We start from the raw sequence: 20,973 nt of genomic DNA on the forward strand, positions 1-20,973 counted from the left end.
AGAATCCCATTGCTGGATGTAACTCAGTATCACATTCTGTAGGGTAGTTCAAGGATGCCTATAGAAAGTTCATGATTTGCATGAAGGGCCCTGTAGTTTCCTGTGTTCTCCCTGCTTTCTTTTGTTCCCTATGGCTAAGGCAGTACCAAACTTCCCCACCCCACCGTGCGGCCACCACCAAATAGGTGCTTGGTGCACATAGCAATGTAAATAGATGTTGAATACGTGGCCTGAATAATTAAGCTTTAAAAATCTAGTTGAAAATCCATTGTCACACAAAATAGACCATACAGATAAGAAACAGGTAATCGAGAACAGTCTTTAACCGTCTGCACTTAGCCATAAATGCTGGCCAGGATTCGGGAAGGATTAGGTGTTTCTACAGGAACCAGAGTATTTGCAAACATAGCACTAAGCGGCTGCTAATGCTTTGTGCCTGCAGCTCTGGGCCAGAGCCCATTTCTTGTGTTCGGTCACTCCTTTGCTTTCTAAAACACCATTTCAAAAGGACACGGGACTGTTCTGCCATCTCATCAGTATAGTGGTTCATCTTCAATATCCGTCCTAGTCAGCTGCTTGTGCAACTTTGTTATCTCATGAAGTTCTGTGGATGATGTTGCCCAATAGCTACAATTCTAAGTTATCTACGTACGATAAAACAGTCTAATTATGATATAATTTCTGAGGAAACAGCCCAAGGAGGCTATCATAACTATTTGGTCCAAAACAGATTCAGAGAAAGAAGCTAACCAATCTTAGCACAAACCATATTGTGTATCTCCATCAGGAAAGATATTTCTAGGGTCCTACTAAAAATAACTTATAGGATGTTTATGGAATTAGATGATCTTTAAGGTCCCTTCCAACCCAAACCTTTCTATGATTCTACGATTGTCTGTATACCACTGTTGTTGGTTTGGTGTTGGTTTGGTGTTTTGTTGTTGTCCTCCCCCCCCCCCCCCCAGTTAGTAGCTTTTTTAATGGAAACTGGGCTCAATTTACAAAAAGCAGAGAGACTTCAGTATTTATATTCTTGCTAACAGCAGAGCATTTGTTTGGTAGGTACAGTGTACAGCAATAAATCTGGTTTACTTCTCTTATATTTTATCCTTTTTTGCTAGATGATAATATGTTATTCGAAGTTGAGTTTTTGAGTTCGTGATAACTGGTTTTATATACTATGTATGAAGGACCACAGGTACTTCAGTCACCCTCTGAAACTTTCTGAGCTCAGCCAACTGATATTCCCCACATACCTGCATGGCGGGAACGCAATAGCATTTCAGTGGTTTACAATCTGTAGGGTAAAGTATTGTCCCATTTCAGGAGGAGAGCACAGGCACAAAAAGGCTTAGAAGGAAATTTAATATTACGTATAATCTAGTGTAACCGGGGACTGCAGTCCTCCTGCACTGCCCGCCCCCCGGCCTGCGCTCCGTGCCTCTGCATCCAGCGATTGCACAACTGTAGCTAGGTCAGCTTAACCAGCTGGTGAAATGAAAAATTATGGCTTTTTGGGTGGGTTGGTTTTCAAGTGGATCAGCTTGCTGAAGCAGCTGCCCCAGTGGCCCCAGCAGAGGCAAACACAGATTATGGTAGGGGATGCGAGGAAAAGGTGAGGGTCACACTCAACTTCAGCCTGTATCTCACAGCTACCAGCTGATTAGGTGCAGCATCAAACTGAGCTCAACAGCAAGTCCAAAGAAGACCTGGCCAGAAGCGGAGCTCCCACGCACCACCTTGGTCCCCCCAGAGCTACAAACACGTTACAGTTGTTCCATGGGCTTCACTGAATTATATGGGGATCCACGGTGGGGGGCTAGCGGTCCACCCTTTTGGAATTGCTTTAAAATATTTTAAAAACTTAACCAAACTTTGTATATTGAAAATATTTTGCCTTCATATACCCAGCAAGTGTAAATTGTACAGCAGCGTGCCATAGCTTTATAAGCTCCATAATACCTACAGATTCTTAAAACATTTACAACATTTAAAATATCACTTTATATTTGGTATCAGGTCGGATATTAGATGACGATAGTTTGAGAAATATGTAATGATGCTGGAACTATATTTCAGAATCGATCCTTTAAAATATTTAGTGAAACCTCCCCAAAGGGGTGAGACTTACAAAATCACGAGTTGTGAATGCACATTTAGACCTTCTTTTTTCTCTCTTCCCAAGAATTTTACCATTTAAATGACAGTTCAGAAACGACTAATGATTCTTAGCTACATGACAGCAAAAATTTGTGGATGAAGAACTCGGATTTCTTTATTTTGGCGGGCGGGGTGGGGGTGTATGTTGTGAGGGAGATGAGGATGCCTGGGTGTTGGCGGGAGGGTTACGGTCACTTGTATGAATCTCAAGGTTGGAGGAGAAGAAGTTATAGCTTAAGAAATGCTAGGTCTTTCACTCTTTATGCTGCTCTGCTCACTCCAGGCTTAAGCACATATTTAACCCTGCTCAAAGATAAGTTTTCCTTAGTAAATTATACAGAATTATGCCTTTAAAGAGATCTGTCAATAAGGCAGTTTTTATAAGGCAACATTGAGTTAAACCACTGAAATGTTGCTTGTAAAGCTCTTTTCAACTGTTAAGTACCAAGGTTCGGGTTTTGTTACTTTACCCCCCACCCCCATCCGCTTGCAACCGGAGTCAAAAAAGCCCTGCAGGGCAGCATGGTCTTGCACATGCTGCCAGACTGCTCCCACAGCCTAAATTACCAGTAAAAGGGCCAGAAATCTGAATGCAGATCTGTGTACGGTGGCTGCAGTTTGGATGAGGGGATGCATTAAAATCCATTAAAACCCGTGTGATCCCTGCGGCACAATTCTCTTTTATCTCTCTCCTCTCCCCTGCCAGAGGCTAAAGAGCTCATCTCCATAGGGCTCATCTCCATAGGACGGGGGAAGCAGAGTCTTCCGCAGGCTTTACGTCTTTCTGACCCTCTGCTGTTTCTCCCACGATGTCGTGGCTTTATAACTTTCCTGGGAACTTTTAAGATGTTTCCAGCATCTTTGGAGGAATCTGGTAAATACATGTGAACAAGTTAGAGAAAAACACAAAACACGCTGGGACCTCCTTAAAAGTTCCTAAAGCTTTACTTCACTTAGGCGTTAGAAATGGCCTGTTTATCTGAATAACAGAGTTTTTTCCTTTTTCTTGGAAATACACTTCCTTCAAAGAGCTGTGGAAGTCTTTAATATTAACTTCTGTAATGAAACACCCCTTTGGTTTGGGTGTGAAGTCTCTAGTGTCTAAATATTCCCTCTCTTTATTTCTGCCTTAGACAAATAAAACCACATAAACCAGCCCGCTGCAGGCGGGATAAATCTTTCTCGTAATGAATTGTTTTATGCAGATGGCTTCAGGGGGGGCAGGGGGGGCAAAAACTTAAATGTGGTTACTATGTCAACAAAGGACGGGATTTAGGCATTTTTCTCAAGGACCTACGTCTGCAGGAGGCTGAGGGAAAATTTATGGAGCGTGTTGTGCTGACACTCTTCCAGGCGTTCCTCCCCCTGAGCGCAGGGGAGGCACCGGGAGGGCTCCGGGGTGCAGCGGCTCCTTCCCAGACCCCCAAACACTCGGAGGAGCTGGGGAGGGCTGGGGCTCCTCACGGAGGGTAACCTGGGCTGCTCAGAGGGGGCTCAGGGCATTTTGGGGGGAAACTAGAGCACCCCTGCTTTGCTTTGTGCTGACCTGAGATCCTTATGTGGGGGTTTTTTTGGGGAGCGATTTGTACACGCAAAGCGTCTGCTGTGCTTTCTGAGGAGTCCGCAGAGAGAGGTAAGACAGATATTTTCCCTAATGACTTTCCTGCTCTTTTCCTCTTCCCTCCCTAAGTTATGAGCCCTCACCAGCATCCTGCTCCTGTTTAACCCACAAGCCTCCCAGCGCGTCTGCGTGACCCCCGCTGCAGTGTCCCAAGGGTGGCCGTGTTTCCGTGGCGCGTGAGGCACCCTGGCCGGAGAGGTGGCCGGATGGGCAGACAGACTCACCCTCCGAAGGCAAAGTTCGGCTGCTGCGACAGGGGTGTTCAGCTCTGGAGTCCCGTGTGACTACGGCCCTCGGAAAACCGTGAAACATAATGCACGGTCGAGTGATGCTGTCCCCAGTTTGGGGTATTTTGGGGTCATGAGCGCTTGTGGGTTTTGTTATTGCATGAGACAGGACTTGTATCTACATGAGGTCGTTCCTGTTCATGTCTGATCTGGTAAATTAGTTAAGATGGGTGAGGGATGGTAGAAGCTGCTGAGCGGAATTCAGTGTTGTCTGTGATGCGAGCAAATGTGCTGAAAGACGCTGTGCAGCCAGAGTTGTTCTGTGCGGATGCCTCACCCCCTTCTCCAGTGCAGCTCCCACATCACACCCTCCTTCTCCAGCACAGGTCTCTCACAATTCCTCCACTCCATCCTCGTGTATCACAGCTAGTCTTGTTTGGGCTAGTTTGCTCATGGGATTTTGGAATTCATCACACAAGCACATTTTTTTACAGTGAAAGTGAAGCCAGTGTGTTGCATTTTTTGCTTCCTTTACACCCACAAACTCCGAGTCTTAAAAAGCTGCTGCCTCCTCGACTCCTGTTACTGGCATCAGCAAACCAGCTTTAACAGAGACGCATGGGGCCTCACGTATCAGCTACAGAAAATCCGTCTCAGGGCTCCTGTAGGAAAAGAACAGCTGTGTGGAAAGATCAATAAACACGACCAGTTGCTCCAAGAGTCATAAAATGGAACGACTCCACAAAATAAAATGTGTGGCAGGGGACCCTGGCTCCAGACCCTGCAGGAGAAGTCCTGGGAAACACAGTAATTAATGGGAAGCCTCAGACTTGTTTTCTTTCCATGGTTCCAGACATAAAAATATTTGGTTTAGGAGAGAAAATCACAGGCGTAGGAAAAAATACTTACCTTTGCAAAAGGAAAGCTTGTTTATGCTTAATGCATTGGAGAAATTGTTCATGAATGGTTTATATATGTGAAAATAAAACATTCGCAGTGCTCAGGGCTGCAGAGACCTCAAGTGAGCTGCAGAATTGCTGGCTCACCCTCCGAGCTCAAAGTGTCTGGGGCTGCTTTGGTTTTATTCACTCTCCTTATACACAGAAAAAAACCCAACCAAACAAAAAAAAACTGAAAAAGTGTATGAAAACTATTTCAATGAAATTTTCTTCTTTCTACCTGCCTTTTCCATGTTACTTTAGCTCTTTGCTCATTTGTTTAATCTGTGTATTTCCCTGAGTTTTCCCTTACTCCCGAGGAGAGAGGAATCCCTTGGGAAGGGGCAGCTTGTCTCTGTCTTGCTCTGGCCTCTCCATCACCACCCGGAGGCCCCTCTGCCCTCTTCGCAGCTCTCGCCACCCACCCCCTTGCCCTCCCCCAACCTCTTCAGGTGTAGTGCTCCTTCCCCACCAGTGTCACATCTCCCTCAGCCCGGTCCACTCCTGCTGTCCTACCTGTATCCTGCAGCTGCTTTCGTGTGTGCTCACGCTCACCAGCCTGTGCCACCCCTCCTCCTTGCTCTGCCACCACTTTGGGGACCGTTGTTTCCCAAGAGCCTTCCCTGCAAGTACCATCACGACAAGTTTCCTGAGGAACGCTGCAGGCTCCACAGCAACGCCATGTTAGAAGGGAAAAGAGGTGCCTGGGGTTCTACTTTTGCTGCAGGGACTCAGGCGGAGCTCTGAGTGCATTTCCTCCACGCAAGCAGCTGTAGAAGCGGCCAGTGGTCCCCCTGCCTGTGCAAAGCCTAACGTGAGGAAGGTTTGCTTTCTTCCCCTTCCCTTTGACATTTCTCCTTGGAGATTTTTGACAGCTGCATGCCCAGGTCCTGAGGTGCAATTGATTAAATGGTTATGAGGCTAAACCCTAAAATTAGAATAGTTTGTGTTGTGTAGGCGTTTGTATACTTCTCAGTGAAACTATGGCAGTAATTGATGCCTCTTCCACCCAAGCAAGGATCTGTGAGGGGATGGGAGGGAGTGGGTGAGAGCCTGCAGCCCCTCTCAGGGCAGCGCATGCTCTGTGCTGTGTGCCAGGGCCATCAGGCCCTCCTGCCATGTCCTCCCACAACTGAGGGTCTGTGTTCAGGCCTGTAATTCATCACATGGAAACCTGCAGTCCAGCAAAGGTGTCCATGCAGTCTGTTGTGTCACGACAACTCTATTAGTGGTAGAACGATCCTGGCTAACTTTTCCATAGAGGCAAAGGCCAGTGTTCTGCTTTGAGTCTCACTTCTGCAGCGTTTTGCTCCTGTGGGAGCTTGTCCAAAGCCCACTGAACCCAAGCCCATTCATCTTGGTGGGCTTCCACTCTCCTCACTGTGGCTAATCTCACACACAAGAGCTCCAGGACCAGGTTCCTTGATTCTGCCTCAAATGAGTTTTAAATTCTCCTGAGATAAACTTTACTGCTGGGCAGTATCTTCACTGTTGGATTCACATTGGGGCTGAGCCAATCTTGGATCCTTGCCTTCACGATTAGATTCTTCCCCTTCTGCAATAAGAATGTCCCACTCCACAGCGTGGGTGTTGCATCGACATGCTGCAGGGCACCAAATCGGTGTACGGGCTTGACTGAATAAAAGCTTTTTTATACCTGTGTGCTGCAAACTCCCTGTTTTACTGCAAGGTGGTTGAATGGGCAATGTTATCTGAAGCCCCGTGTGGCTTGACCCCCAAATGTCTCTTTCCACCAACACTTCGCACTGTGGTTTCCCAAGAGACTGGTCCAGCCCTGTTTGGCTTTGAAAGCAGCATTTCTATTCCGTTTGTACCAGATTTACCCATCCATAGCCTCGAAGCAGAGGAATCACTTGAAGTTGTTGATTAAGAATTGCTGCCATTGATGTCATTCATGGATGAAGACTCCGGTTCTGTGTTTAATCAAATGTGGTTAGGTACACTGTAGGAATGATCACTTTCAGTTGCAAATTGTTTTAAATTTTCTAAAGGGATTAGAGAGACCGTGTTGCTATTCAACGGGGATTTGCAGCCACTGCACAAGGCCTCCTGCTCTGGGCGTGGATGCGGCAGCCTGTGAGTCTGGGGTAAGGCAGAAGTGAATCAAGCCCACAAATGAGTCTGTAAGTCCTCAGACTCCAAGAACCCTGCTGCATTTGGGAATGATTTTGAAACTACTCAGGATCAGTCCTGTAAAACCCCATTGGCAGTCCCCAAACTCGACTCAAGAGCCAAAATTCTCTCCCTGATTCAAAGAAACAAAGCGTTATTGACAAAAGCCTGTAACATGACCTACATGGACTGAATCTACCTTCTCTTTGCTCCTTATTTGAAAAGAGACTATCACAATCTTCGCTTGTCAGAAAGCCACAGATAGAGCCCTTGTCTTCCTTCCACAGAGAACGAAGTTACACCTTTCTCTTCTGATATGTAGACAAGACTCTTCTCATATCAAACTTAAGGGAGGCAGATCAACCTGAGGCTAAGGGTATCCGACGTTAAAATGAGATAACTCATAGATCACCAGTGAGAGCAGTTCATGCGTAGCCACGACCGGAATTTGACAATAGTCTTCTCAGAGCCAGCTTTTAAAAAGATGGAGAGATGAAGGTACCAATTTTCAGATGGGGGCACGACTTTATTTTAATTCATTGACTGACTTGTAATTACAGAGCATCGTGCTGTCATCTCACAGAAACAGGAACATCTCTGTGCAGTGCGTGTAACTGAAGGTGGCATTTTTTGACACTGACCTGTAGACTGGTGTTAGAACCCAGACTAATGACGGAGACATCCAGACCTCACTGGAAAGATGATTGTCATAACACCACAGTTGCACCACATGGTGCAGACACTTGTCACACTCTGATCCAATTTCCTGGTTGGAGATGCAGGAATCCTGGGAAGGCGTAGGACAGCCATATGATTCTGCCCATGGGGAGGGACTTTGTCTTGTGCACACGATGGTGTTCCCTAAACTTGGGTCTTGCTGCGTGTCCATAATGCATCGCATTCTCTGTGCAAGCTGTGCACGCACATGGCAGCAGCACGACTGAGGGTCTCGTTGGCTTGTTGCAGCCCCTGGTGGGCTCGGTTGCCTGTCATCTAGAAATTCTTGGCAAATGGTCTAATTCCTCCTTTTCCAATCAGACTACATTTCTGGATGGAAAAATGCACTATTTGGGTAGGTAAGGCTAATAAGGAGACTTAAAACCAAGTTAGTTTTTCCTTGCGCTCCTCTTTCATGCCCTTAGGTGAAGCAAATCAGTGGCCATAATTTCCGAAGACACAGTGCATCAGTGAGATAAACTTCTTGGGCAGACCTGGAAATGAAGATTTCCTTGTAGACTTTGTCAATCCGTTTCAAAACCTTTTGCCTTTCTGTGGATTAGTACAATCAGCAAGCAAATCTCAAATGAATAAAGAGCAATCAAACATGCCGAAGTCATGAGTGACAAATTGGTACTTGTCGCCTTTCTTCCAATTTGCAGTATCATTCCTGATAGCAGCATTGAGAGTCATCTGTTCTCAGAGGAGCCACAAATCTTGTTGGAGAATCTCATATTTAATGACATGGTTTTGTTTCTCCTCTCATAACATGTCCTATGAGGTTTGAAAAGAACATCAACAATTTACTAGCTGTGTTAGCAGTTCCCCATTTCTTGTGCATGTTTTGTCATCTAAAATATAATTCTCCTTTAGATTCCAATACACAAGGAACAGTATGATTTGCCAGTCCTTGATACCACTCTTTCTGCATATTCCATTTCCAGAGCCCTAGAAGGACATAAGCAGAACTCATTTCCAAGAGTTTACGAAGCAGCTCTGATATAAACTAAGTCTGTTATTCAGATAAAAAGTTGGTGCCTCTTAATAAGTTGGTTGAATATTTTTCACACGGAATTCTTTAAGGGAAGGGAAAAAAGGGAAATTATCTATACTTATTAGAAGCATTTAATGTGACTATATCAGAAATATTTATATTTCGTAAGACTTTTAACATTATTATTGTAAGCAGGTGAGGATGCATTATTTTTATCTGTTCCTTGCTCAGTTAATCTTGGAATTTCTATTTTTTTTTTTTGAAGGAAATAATAGTGATGCAATTGCGGATCAGCAGACGGGTGACCTAGAAGTTTTATATTTCATGAAATAGTGTCACTGTAGTCTATTCAAAGCAAAATAAGAGTAAAAGACATAAGTGTTTGTGGGAAGGGGAAGTCTCTAGGAGGCTGACACTGCGATACAGGAAACCGTCACACCTATGTGTGTCCCAGCTGAGGGGAAAAAGTCAAGGTCTGCGGGACGGACTTGAATAAGGCCACAGAGGTTTTTAATTAGAGGATTTTAACAAGCGTCCCAACTGGATGAGAATTACAGCTGTGGGTGAGCGCCTGTGGCAGCACGGGGCAGCAGCAGTTATCTTGGTGTGCTCCGTGGAGCGCGGACAGCTTTTGAATGGCAGTTGTGGAATGAATCAACTTAGCAGGGGCAGGCTCGAGACCCTTGTCTGCAACTTGCAAAAGCAACCCCATCTTCAAGGCAATTAGTGTGCCCTTTGCACTGCTGGGGCAGCGGGCAAATAGTCTGCTCGTAGAGAGGCCTCCAGTTTTATAAGGCAATATAGTCAAAGCTTAGTCAAGACCAAGTAAATCCCCACTGTATAGAATGAGTAGTCCAAATTGCACAACCTGACCCATTAAAATGTTATTTCAAGTCTTCTCAGTCTGATTTAGATTTAAGCAAAATACCTGGCACAATTAGTAAAGTGAAGCAAAAAGAACAATCACATGAGTTCGAATCTGCCGATTTAGCTATTTTATTTCTAGATGTGACAGGTTTCTCACTCTGTGTAGAGCTTTAGTAGCTGGTACCATTTATTAAAACAATATACATTTCTTTTTTGTTCCTGCAGAAAATTGAAAGACGGTTCTCCCCTAGAATATTGTTGAATTGTGAAATACTGAGACAAGCGTGGAGCCACGGAGTGAACCTGGCTCGTGTCAGGCATGTTTAAGTCTTACGCTGTAATAATCTAAGATGGATAATTATATACACACAAGTGCAAACACAGATATGATTTTAATGATGAACACCAGGTACATGTTCTAGGTAGGCAGCGAGAACGTGAAGGCTACCATGGTCTTCCTTATATGAATTTCCCAAAGGCAGAGTTTTAATAGCAGCTACGTGTGTGATCGCAGGGTATTAAGAGTGCCCAGTTGAGCGGCTCTGTGCTGGCAAGGTGGAGGCTGGAACAGCAGAAGCTTTTTTGGCTTTTGGGGTGTATTTGCAGCCTTTGCCCATTAACTTTGGGGAAAAAGAAAAGCCAAATTGATTCTTTGGGCCATCAGCTGAGGCCATACTGATCATGAGGAAAAGACACTAACAATTTTGGCTCCCGCTCAAGGCAAAACCAAACAAATAAAAAGAAACGGAGGGAAATCTGCTAGTTTTGGGGATCTCACCTCAGGTAAACACGACAGACTGAGAAGCTGTAGTGGAGAGGACAAATAAAAGGCTTTCTCTGGAGAAGAGGTATCCGGTGGTGACGAACATCTAGGTGTTACCTAGGGGAAAAAAGTCCACAGGGGAAAAAAAACAGTGAGAGCTGCTGAGCTTCCCTGAGTAGGGAATGGTCAGTATCAGGAAGAAGCAGGCAGGTAAACTGTCCGTGACTCAGAATACGTGATCCCTACAGTAACTGTGTTTTCTGTTTCTGACTCCTGGTCTATAGCTCCTTACAGAACTGAGCTTTTAAAGTACAAGGCAGGGAGAATGTGTCACTGTCTCTCAGGGGACAACAGCCCAACGCCCCTGCAGAGGCAAAGGGCTGCATAATTACACGTACCGTGAGTGATCTCCTCAGGCCTCAAAGGTGTTTGCCCTTCCTGCTACATTCATAAGTGTCACATCACTTTTCCCTCTTCCTGGGTCCCTTGTTGATCCCTCAAATTGCATAATCTTCCTCTTCTCATTGCCACAGCTACTACTCCCGACTCCCGTCAGCTACTTCTTCGTGATACATGATTCCTCTTCACTTGGGGCAAAGCTCCCCAGCTTTCTCTCAGCCAATCTTGCCTTCAGATTTGACTGTAAAATCTTTTCGAGTTCAGAGTCAGACTAAAGAGTCGGTTCATTGCCCAGGCAACCCTCCTCCTCCTTTTTAAATATAAGCATCACATTTTCTATTCTTCAGTCACATGGTATCAGTCTGTATTCGAAACGCTCGTTAATCATCCTTGCTAATGCACATGAAACGTCTCATTTTGGTTAATACTGTGTTCTGGGACAAAGACGGTCCTTTGTATTATTTGGTCATATGAGAATTAGGTTTTGCTGCTGTTCTCAAAGTATTAACACTGTATGTAGGTATGTGGTCCTGGAGGTGTTGTTCCACTCATACTAACTGGATTATTTTAAAGACAAGGAAAATGGTTTATAGGACTGAACCTCCAATTCATATCAGTAAAATAAAACAGTGGTTCAATAGGAACACAAAACATTATTTACTTTTGCTCCCCAAATTGCCATTACATGAAACTACGCTAACAGATAATAATATGCATTATTGTGATAAGAACAGTTACCTGTCATACAATTTTAAGCCAGATCTAAGTGATACTGGAATGCAAATTTCAACAGCCAGTCTGCTGAGCAAAGTCTCCTAAATCTGTATGTACTTATACTGCTGGCCCAAAGTGCCAAATCAACAAGGAAAACACCTACATCATTAGCAAGAATTATACGTCAGAGATGTTACACCATTTAAAATTCCTCTGTCTCTTTCCTTTCTTTGTCTCCCTGGTGGGGAACTGGAAGGGAAGAAGAATGTTATACTTCTTGCTAATGAAAAACACCAAAAAGTTTCTGAAAACTCCACTTTGTCTAAGATCTCTCTGTTCAGGATGACACTTAGTCTTTGAACCAGTAAAGTTTCTCAGTATTTCTCTCACGACAGCTTCCATTGCAAACTTTGATTTTGAATTGGAATAAATTTTGAATACGTTTTATGAGAATATTTTGAAACTAAGTAGCGTAACCATAAATGGAGACACAACTGTACTGAAAAGCTTGGTTTGATTAGTCATTGGGTCTAAGAGTCCTATGCTTGAAGGCAACAGAAAGTATTTACATTGCAAGTGGAAATCCAGAGTATGTTTTGTCTTCTGCGCAGCCCACGCTGCACCGCTATGAGGATGGCGGCAAGAGAAAACTTTCTAGCAGAGAGGGGTAGGTGAAGGCCAGGTTTGGCAAGATAAATGAAAAGTTGTGGAAGACAATGAAATCCCAGGCACAGAAAGGATGTGACTACCAAGAGCTAAATGGATAGGCTACAAATGGAAACTGTCCAAAAATCACAAGTGATATGACAGAGAAGAGCCGAGGTTTTATCCTCTCCTGGAAGGTATTGCCACATTTTCAAGTTCTCAGACCTGCTTTATCAAAGGACTCTGACATGTTTAATGCTCTCTATGATTTACAGAGAAATAATTATTAGGTCATTAGTTAAATTAGACCCAGAATGCAAAGAGTTACTAATGAAAAACAGATTAAACAAAGTATTTTTTCCTTCCCTTAGAGAGACATTCATGTCAAAGTATCATTACACAGAGAACCATTTTTTGCACGGCATTGAAGAAGTCACCAGAGAACTGGAGACTATACCACTCTCATAACTATGTGCAGAAATTTGGGGATTAGAAAGTGAATTGAACAGTGAGAACTCACAAATTCACTTGCATGCTTGACAGATATTTTGTATATTATAGCCTTGATCTTGCGAGGAGTTGGTCATTACACAGTCTCTTGCAAATCTATGTTCTAATGGCCTTTATAGAAACTGATAAATCAATGAAATTTCATCACAAATACTTTTGCTTCTTATATTTTGACAAATGTATTTAGTGTTACCTGCTTATTTTATGCTTTCTAAAAGATCTGCATAGCTTTTCCAGTAAAATTTGCTGAAGTAATTGAGTCTGAAGCTCAGGTGAAGAGATGAGGGGTACTGAGCAAACAGAAACTACGGGGAAAGGCTGGTATCTGCAGTGCCAGGGGCTCTTCTATCCTGCATCCAACCAGGAGCAAATTCAGTCCCTGCTCATACCTATGGCTTCCTCCAAGCTGCCTGTTGGCTCTGAGCAGGAGTAGGTGAGAGAGATGAACTCTCGGGCAGTATCCCTTGTGTCCAAGATCTCTGTGTTACATCTTCCCTCCGTATCTGAGAGTCGGTTTGAAAGCATCTGACCCGTGGTTGTAATGGAGTCTGTGGGACCACCACTGCTACCTTCAAGACAGGACTCTGTGATCTCATCCTGTATATTTCATAGATAGTCAGAATGTCATATTTGACATTTCTATATTTTTTCATATTTCTCTGTGTTGTGCGAATGCTTTGTGCTGCTGAAAACATACTGAATTTGATGAATTATGTTAAACAAATTCAAGAGCAGTTTAACTACACTGTAACCTTGGCTTTGCTTCTACACAGGGCTCACCTTACATACGGTCCTGGCAACCAATGTTGCTTTTTGGAGGCCACCTTTCCAACTGGTAGCATCAAGTAAGAGTTAATTTGGTGAGCAAGAACCAGCTGTCTCATGTAAAGCCAACCCATTTCTTTCCATCACCCAAACCATCCCATTGGACCAGGCCATTGAACTCTGGCTAAAAGTGACCTTGATTTGCCTACTAGGCATCAGCTGCATCCTGTTAGATTTAATAAGTAAGCAATTCATTCTTTATCTTGGCCAGATTTCTTCATTTGTTTTTCTGATTAAATTAAGGACTAGAGATTTTAATGAATTAATCATCCCAGTGGTTTCTATTTTACTGGTATTCTACGGCTCTAGGTTAAACTTCCCAGCACTGCTTGTATACTCTGAAGTTCTTCTCTTGCATATGTCCTCCATTTCCTATGATAAGAAAATAAAGAAGGCTTTTATGCACATGGGGCCGTAGAAAATAAGAGTCTGTTGTAATGTTCAAAGTCCAGATATTCAGCAGCTGACCCAAGTACCTGCTTGCGGCAGCAGAGATGCGCTGCAGCAGCTGCTGAGTTTAACCCACCCGTTTTGTCAGATGTTTCCTTCTTTCTAATGAAAGGAACTTCTCTGCAAAAGATCCTGGATTCATTCCTACCGTGCTTAACATTTCCATGATGAGGTGTGTACTTCCTTATTCTCTTGTATTTTCTACTGGTTCTTAATTGTGGTAATTTCATGTTCTACTTGCGTATGGAAGAACTGAAGCGAAGAGCTCCAAATGAAGCCAGGATCTGTCCCTGCATTAATAGTGTTGCAGAGGCTGAGTTACAGCCAGAATGATTTTTCTAAGAAGTAGATAACGCTATCTCTGGCCAAACCATGTGAGTAAAATAGTTCAGACAGTTAACAAATTAAATAAACCAGATTCAAACAACAACAACAATAATAATAAGAGGAAGAAGAAGAAGTTAGGTTGCACCAACTAGAAAAATAAAATCAATACAAAAGTTTTAAAGACAAATCTTGTACAGAAACCTTGTTTAAAAATAAGTTCCTGCTTGAAGGAAGAATTTGGCTGTTTATGATACTACGAAGTTAATGTTTGAAGTTGGCTTTTGTAGATTTCTGGGTTTTTGCAAAGTCCTGTAATAGGACTTCAAATTCACTCAGAAATGAAACAATTTTCTTTTTGTCTTTGTCACTCGTTGTTCTTGCTTATGACAAGGGTCAGCATTTTTAAGTACAACGATTTGGAACTGTTTGAAGCCAGCTATTGCCTTGTTCCAGTGTGTTAATCAGGACCTTGTAATTAAAAGTAACCTCCCAACAATGAACCAAGGGCTCCGTGGCTCCTGGGCATGCTGGGAGGTTTGTTCCTGTGTTGTTAAAACATTTTTATGTCACTGATGGAACAGCTTAGCTATCCAGGAAGAAAATAGCCAACTTGGCCAAATACCTTGCTGTTACACACTTGTGTAATACACTAGCGAAAAGGTTAACGTGATCTTTCCTGGTGCACTGGCCACTGAGAGAGGAACGATGGATTCGGGGGAACTGGTGGCATTCATCAGTAGGGCTCTGAGTTTCCAGCTTGTAAAAAAAGTTGAATGAGTTAAATATGTTCCTTAAAACCTGAACGACAGCATAAAATATGAGCAGCATGTGGAGAAGCTAGGAAAAAAAAAAAATCAAGAATGGCACACTTTTAAGGAATGAATTATTTATTTCTGATTTACGTATTACAGTCATTGAGACTGTTAAAAACCAGGAATCCCCTCTTAATGGTACAAGATGCAAGTATGACCATCATATGCTTCGTCCTCTTGCCAAATGCTCTCCCCTTTCTCATTGTCTCCTGGAAACCCACCTGTCCTGTTTGTTACTTCACCTCTTTCAACACCCATGTCTGCAGGGCTGGAGGCAGCCGGCCCTCAGCACCCTCCAGCAGGAGAAGGTTTGCAAACAGACGCAGCGTCACCTGGCCAGGGGACTAAAATCAAACCAAAGGGAATACATTTCAGCCAGGGCACCAACTGATTATGGGAATTCAGTGAAATACGAGGATGTGGAAGCCGAGGAATTAGTGAAAATAAAAAGGAAGTAGAAAAATTCATGGAAGATTGGCCCAACAGAATGAGAAAATACCGTGTTTTGCATGCAGCCTCTGATTTAGGAAAACTGTAAACGTCAGATTGCCAGAAGACAGGAGAGTAAAATAGGGGCAAAATCTTTCTGTATTCATCTTGTTTCTTGTTCTTCTTTAAGCCACTTTGAGACAAGGCAGTTGGTTAGATGGCTTTTTGGTCCGATCTAGTGCAGCAAGTCCTACCTAACAATTTCTCTTGAGAATGAGATCATAGAATCATAGAATCATAGAATTGTTGAGGTTGGAAGGGACCTTTAAGATCATCGAGTCCAACCTTTAGCCTACCCTGACAAGAGCCACTTCTAAACCATGTCCCTAAGTGCCCCATCTACCCTTTTTTTAAACACTTCCAGGGATGGTGAATCCACCACCTCCCTGGGCAGCCTATTCCAATGTTTAATAACCCTTTCAGTGAAAAAATGTTTCCTAATATCTAATCTAAACCTCCCCTGACATAACTTGAACCCGTTTCCCCTCGTCCTATCACTTGTCACCAGGGAGAAGAGGTCAGCCCCCAGATCCAGAAGTCTGGCTCAAAATCTTGTCCTGTATCTTTCACTGTTTATTTCCAGTGGATCGGATTTTATTTTAAATATTCACATCTCATCTGATATCTTTTAAAATAGATAGATTTCTTGTATTTTATCAGCTGCACTTTAACCTCAGTATTAGGGACTCCCTTATTCACCATTGGTGGAACTGAAGAGATAATGGCCTTGATGATGGTTTTACATAGCCTTGTGAAACAGCCTCTTATTATTGAAGACTACACATACAGAGGTTTTGCTTTTATGGATGTAATCTACTGCTTGTTTTCTGCCTGACAGCATGGGAAAGAGAAAGAGAGAAAGAGAAAATTGTAGGAACTTTTTCATCTTGTTGCAAAGAAATCAGACTTTCACGGCTAAGGAGAGTGGTGTTTTTTGTGTACTGACAATAGCAGTATAAAAGCAGTATCATTTCCAAGTCCTAGAGCGAATATTCCTGTGCCAAGAACTCAATTAGTACATCGGTTTACCTTAGCAGCAGCAAGGTACTCAGCTCTTGGGCTGAGGAATTAATCTTCTCAAAGGCTTTAAAATATTGTTAAAAAGAAAACGGGATCACTTAAAACATCTTTTCAGGTGGTGATTGTTAATCTGCTCACCTCTGCACCTCGTGTCCAGGCCTAATAGTCTTGTGTGACCTGGTGATGGATTGGTTTTATGAAGGGTGCTATGCCTGGATTACTTTGCAATTGCTAGCCTAAATATTTGCAGGGAGGATTGCCCTTCTTACAGGGCCTGCTTTGTATTGTGTGGAGTTGTTAAGATTGAGATGCCTTAATGTAATTAATACAGCAACATGCAGACGTGTCTCCTTTTTTCTTCTGGAAAAGTAGTCTGGAAAAAAGACAACTGAGGGGGGACCTTATCAACACTTATAAATACTTAAAGGGTGGGTGTCAGGAGGATGGGGCCAGGCTCTTTTCAGTGGTGCCCGGGGACAGGACAAGAGGTAACAGGCACAAACTTGAGCATAGGAAGTTCCACCTAAACATGAGGAGGAACTTCTTTACCCTGAGGGTGTCAGAGCACTGGCACAGGCTGCCCAGAGAGGTGGTGGAGTCTCCAACTCTGGAGACATTCAAAACCCGCCTGGACGCATTCCTGTGCAACCTGCTCTGGGTGACCCTGCTCTGGCAGGGGGGTTGGACTAGATGATCTCCAGAGGTCCCTTCCAACCCCGACCATTCTGTGATTCTGTGATTTCTTTCTTTGTTGTTCTTCTGTGTTCTGACTACAGTAAAAGATTTGGCATGAATTGGTGGTAAGTGAACTGTTATTCCATTTATCTATATTTTCAATTTAATTTCAAGTTGACGAAAAGCAGTGGATGACCATCCCTGAAAGCCACCTTTTTTATTTACAAAACATATACAGCATGGGAAACACGTGCAAGTATTCCTTGAGTTGTTTTATTAACGCGCCTAAACTCAGACCACCAGTATGAACATATTGCTCCTAGCACTGTGTTTGGTGTTCAAGCGTTCTTAAGCCTTCTTTGCTTTGGATGAGACTGCTGGCAGTGCTTGTAAAAAGTAATAATAGTTTCCAGAGAGGGAATGGTCCTCTGAAAGTGTAACAGAGTTCCAACTAGTAGCAATCAAGGGCAGAAATTCTGCAGCCACGATTAATTTTACCAGATGCTAAACTATCACATGATTGAAATCCTGGTCATCATGGGGAACTTAATCCATCCCCACATCTGCCAGAGGGACAACACAGCAGGGCACAAGCAATCCAGGTTTCTGGAGTGCATTGCGGATAACTTTGTAACACTAGTGACTGAGAAGCCCATGAGGAACGGCACTCTGCTGGACCTCCTTACTTACAAACAAGAAAGATCTGGTTAAGGATGTGAAGGCTGGGAGCAGTTTTGGCTGCATTAACCGATAGTGATGGATACAAGGTCCTGAGAGGAGGAAACAGGACAAATAGCAGGATCACAGCCCTGGGCTTCAAGAGAGCAAATTTTGGCCTCTTCAGGAATCTATTTGGAAGAATCCCATGGGACAACATCTTGGAGAGAAGACAGCTGGTTGACTTTCAAGAATCATCTCCTCCTCCAAGCTCAAGAATGGTCCAGTCCAACAAGCAGGAGATCAAGCAAGGATGGCAGGAGGCCTGCGTGGATGAACTCCTGACAGGAGCTCCTGACGGAACACAAACATCAAATGGAAACGTACAAGAGTATATTGGGTTGACATGGGAGGGTTTTGGTAGTGGGGGCTGCAGGGTGGCCTCTGTGAGGAGAGGCTGGGGCTGCCCCACACCAGACACGGATGGTTCCAGCCAGCTTCACAATGGACCCACTGCAGGACACATCTGAGCCCATCAGGGAAGCTGGTGGTGCCCCTGGGAAAACGTATTTAAGAAAGGGGCAAAATACTGTGAGGAGTGAGGAAAACAATGTGAGAAACAGCCCTGTGAACACCAAGGTTAGAGAAGGAGGAGGAGGCAGTGCTCCAGATGCCAGAGCAGATATTCCCCCACAGCCCATGGAGAGACCACAGTGGAGCAGATACCCACACTGCAGGCCATGGAGAGGACCACCTTGGAGCAAGTGGATATTTCCTGAAGGAACTGAAGCCCTTTGAGAGACCACACAGGAGCAGGTTCTCCTAATAGGAACTGTGGTCCATGAAGAAACCATGGCCTATGAAGGAACCATGCTGGAGCAGGTTTATCCTGAAGAACTGGAGCCCATGGAGAGGCTCTATGCTGGAACAGCTCTTGAAGGACTGCAGCCCATGGAGAGCGCCCATGCTGGAGCAGAGGAAAAGTGTGAGGAGGAAGGAGCAGCAGAGACAAACTGGACTGACCAGAATGGACTATAATTCCTCATTCACCCGTGCCACTTGGGCAGGGTGGGGTAGAAGAGTGGGGAATGAAAGAATGAAGCTGAGCCTGGAAAAAAGAGATGGTTGGGGGGAGGTGTTGTTTTAACTTGTTTTTTTTCTTACTTTCCAAACCTATTTTAATTGGAATAAATTGAATTAATTTTCCCCAAGTGGAGTCTGTTTTGCCCATGACAGTAACTGATAAGCGATCTCACTGTCTTTATCTTGACCTATGAGCTTTTCCATCTTATTTTCTCCCCCTGTCCTGTTAAGGAGAGATAGTGAGTGGCTGGGTGGACATCTGGCAGCCAGCCAAGGTCAACCCACCACCAAGACCTAGAAGCAGAGGCAGGTGACTTGGGAGGAATGCAGAGACACTGTCCACGCATGCAGAGATGGGGTTAGGAAAGGCAAAGCCCACTGGGAATTGAATCCAGTGAGGGACATAAAGGACAACAAAGAAGACTTCAACAAGTGTATCAGCAGCAAAAGGAAAACTAGAGAAAATGTGGCCTACTGCTGAATGTGGCAGGGCACCTGGAGATAAAGGACATGGAGAAGGCTGAGGTGCTCCGTGCTTTCTTCATCTCAGTCTTTACTGGTAATACCAGGCCCTGAGTGGGAACACACGGAGAAAGAAAGGTGTAACCTCAGTAAGGATCAGTTCAGGGAACATTTAATAAAGCTGAATGCACAAGTCCATGGGACTTGATGGAATGCACCTATGAGGGCTGAGGGAGCTGGCTGATGTCATTGCAAGGCCAGCCATGATGATCTTTGAAAGGCTGTGGTGACTGGGGGAGGTTTCTGAGGAGTGGAAGAAAGTAAATGTCATTCCTGTCTTCAAGAAGGGCAACAAGGAGAATCTGAGGAAGCACAGGCTAATCAGCCTCAGCTCAGTCCTCAAGAAGGAGGTGGATCAAATCTTCCTGGAAGCCATTTCCAAGGACAAGAAGGACAAGAAAGTGATTGGGAGTAGTCAACATGGATTTATGAAGGGGAAATCATGCCTGATCAACTTGATAGCCTTCTGCAGCAAAATAACCCTCTTGGTGGACAAGAAGATAGCAGTGGATTTTAGCGAGGCTTTTGACACTGTCTCTGATAACATGCTTATAGAAAAACTGATGAGGTATGGACTAGGTAAGTGGAGAGTCAGGTGGATTTAAAACTGGCTGAAGTGCTGGGTTCTAAGACTTGTGATCAATGGCATGAAGTCCATCTGGAAGCCAGTCACTAGTGGTGTACCTCAGACGTCAATACTGGGGCCAATACTGTTTAACATCTTAATTAATGACCTGGATGATGGGACAGAGTGCACCCTCAGCAAGTTTGCAGAGGATACAAAACTTGGAGGAGTACCTGATACACATACTAGAGTGGAGCTGGGACCATTAATCCAGGAGAATAGAATGCTCAGAAGGATCCTATTAATGTATATAAATACCTGAGGGGAGCGAAGGGGTAAAGAGGATGGAGACAAACTCTTCTCAGAGGTATCCAGTAAAAATCCAAGAGGCAATGGGCACAAACTTAAAAAGAGGAAATCTCATTTAGGCAGAAAAAGAAATGTTCTTCGTGGTGAGAGTGGTCAAACACTGGAACAGGCCGCCCAGAGAGGTTGTGGATTCTCTGTCCTTGGAGACTCCAAAAAACCCCATTTAAAACCTGACAGGACATGGGTCTGAGCAAACTGCTCTAGCTGACCCTGCTTTGAGCAGGGGAGCTGGACTAGAGGATCCCCAGAGGTGCCTTCCGACCTCAACCCTTCTGCAATTCTGCGAGTGGAAGGTACTTACATCTAACTCTTGTAGACTCCACCCAATTGAACACTTGTTCAGTTTCTATGACTAGATCTCAGTAAACCAGATATTTATAAACATTTTGTCACAATTTCAGACAGTAATAATTGCTTTGGGACAAGGAATTTATTTTCCATTGAGATGTATTTGCTCTATTTCTGCTTTAACTTGAGTAGGTAACATATGC

At 44.0% G+C, this 20,973-nt stretch overlaps 1 protein-coding gene across 3 annotated transcripts in view; it reads left to right on the plus strand.

Moving 5' to 3' along the window:
- SPATA13 (spermatogenesis associated 13) overlaps window positions 1–20,973 on the plus strand; it is a 186,840-nt gene that overhangs the window by 102,564 nt on the left and 63,303 nt on the right. Inside the window, exon 1 of one of the 3 annotated variants that reach the window (XM_074569090.1) lies at window positions 3,528–3,793. The exons of the other annotated variants lie outside the window; for them this stretch is intronic. The gene's annotated coding sequence lies outside the window, so the exon portion shown is untranslated. Of the gene's footprint in view, window positions 1–3,527; window positions 3,794–20,973 lie in introns of those variants that run through there. 3 annotated transcript variants of the gene reach the window in all.

This window comes from Larus michahellis, chromosome 1 (genome assembly GCF_964199755.1).
Source record: "Larus michahellis chromosome 1, bLarMic1.1, whole genome shotgun sequence".
Lineage (NCBI taxonomy): Eukaryota > Metazoa > Chordata > Aves > Charadriiformes > Laridae > Larus > Larus michahellis.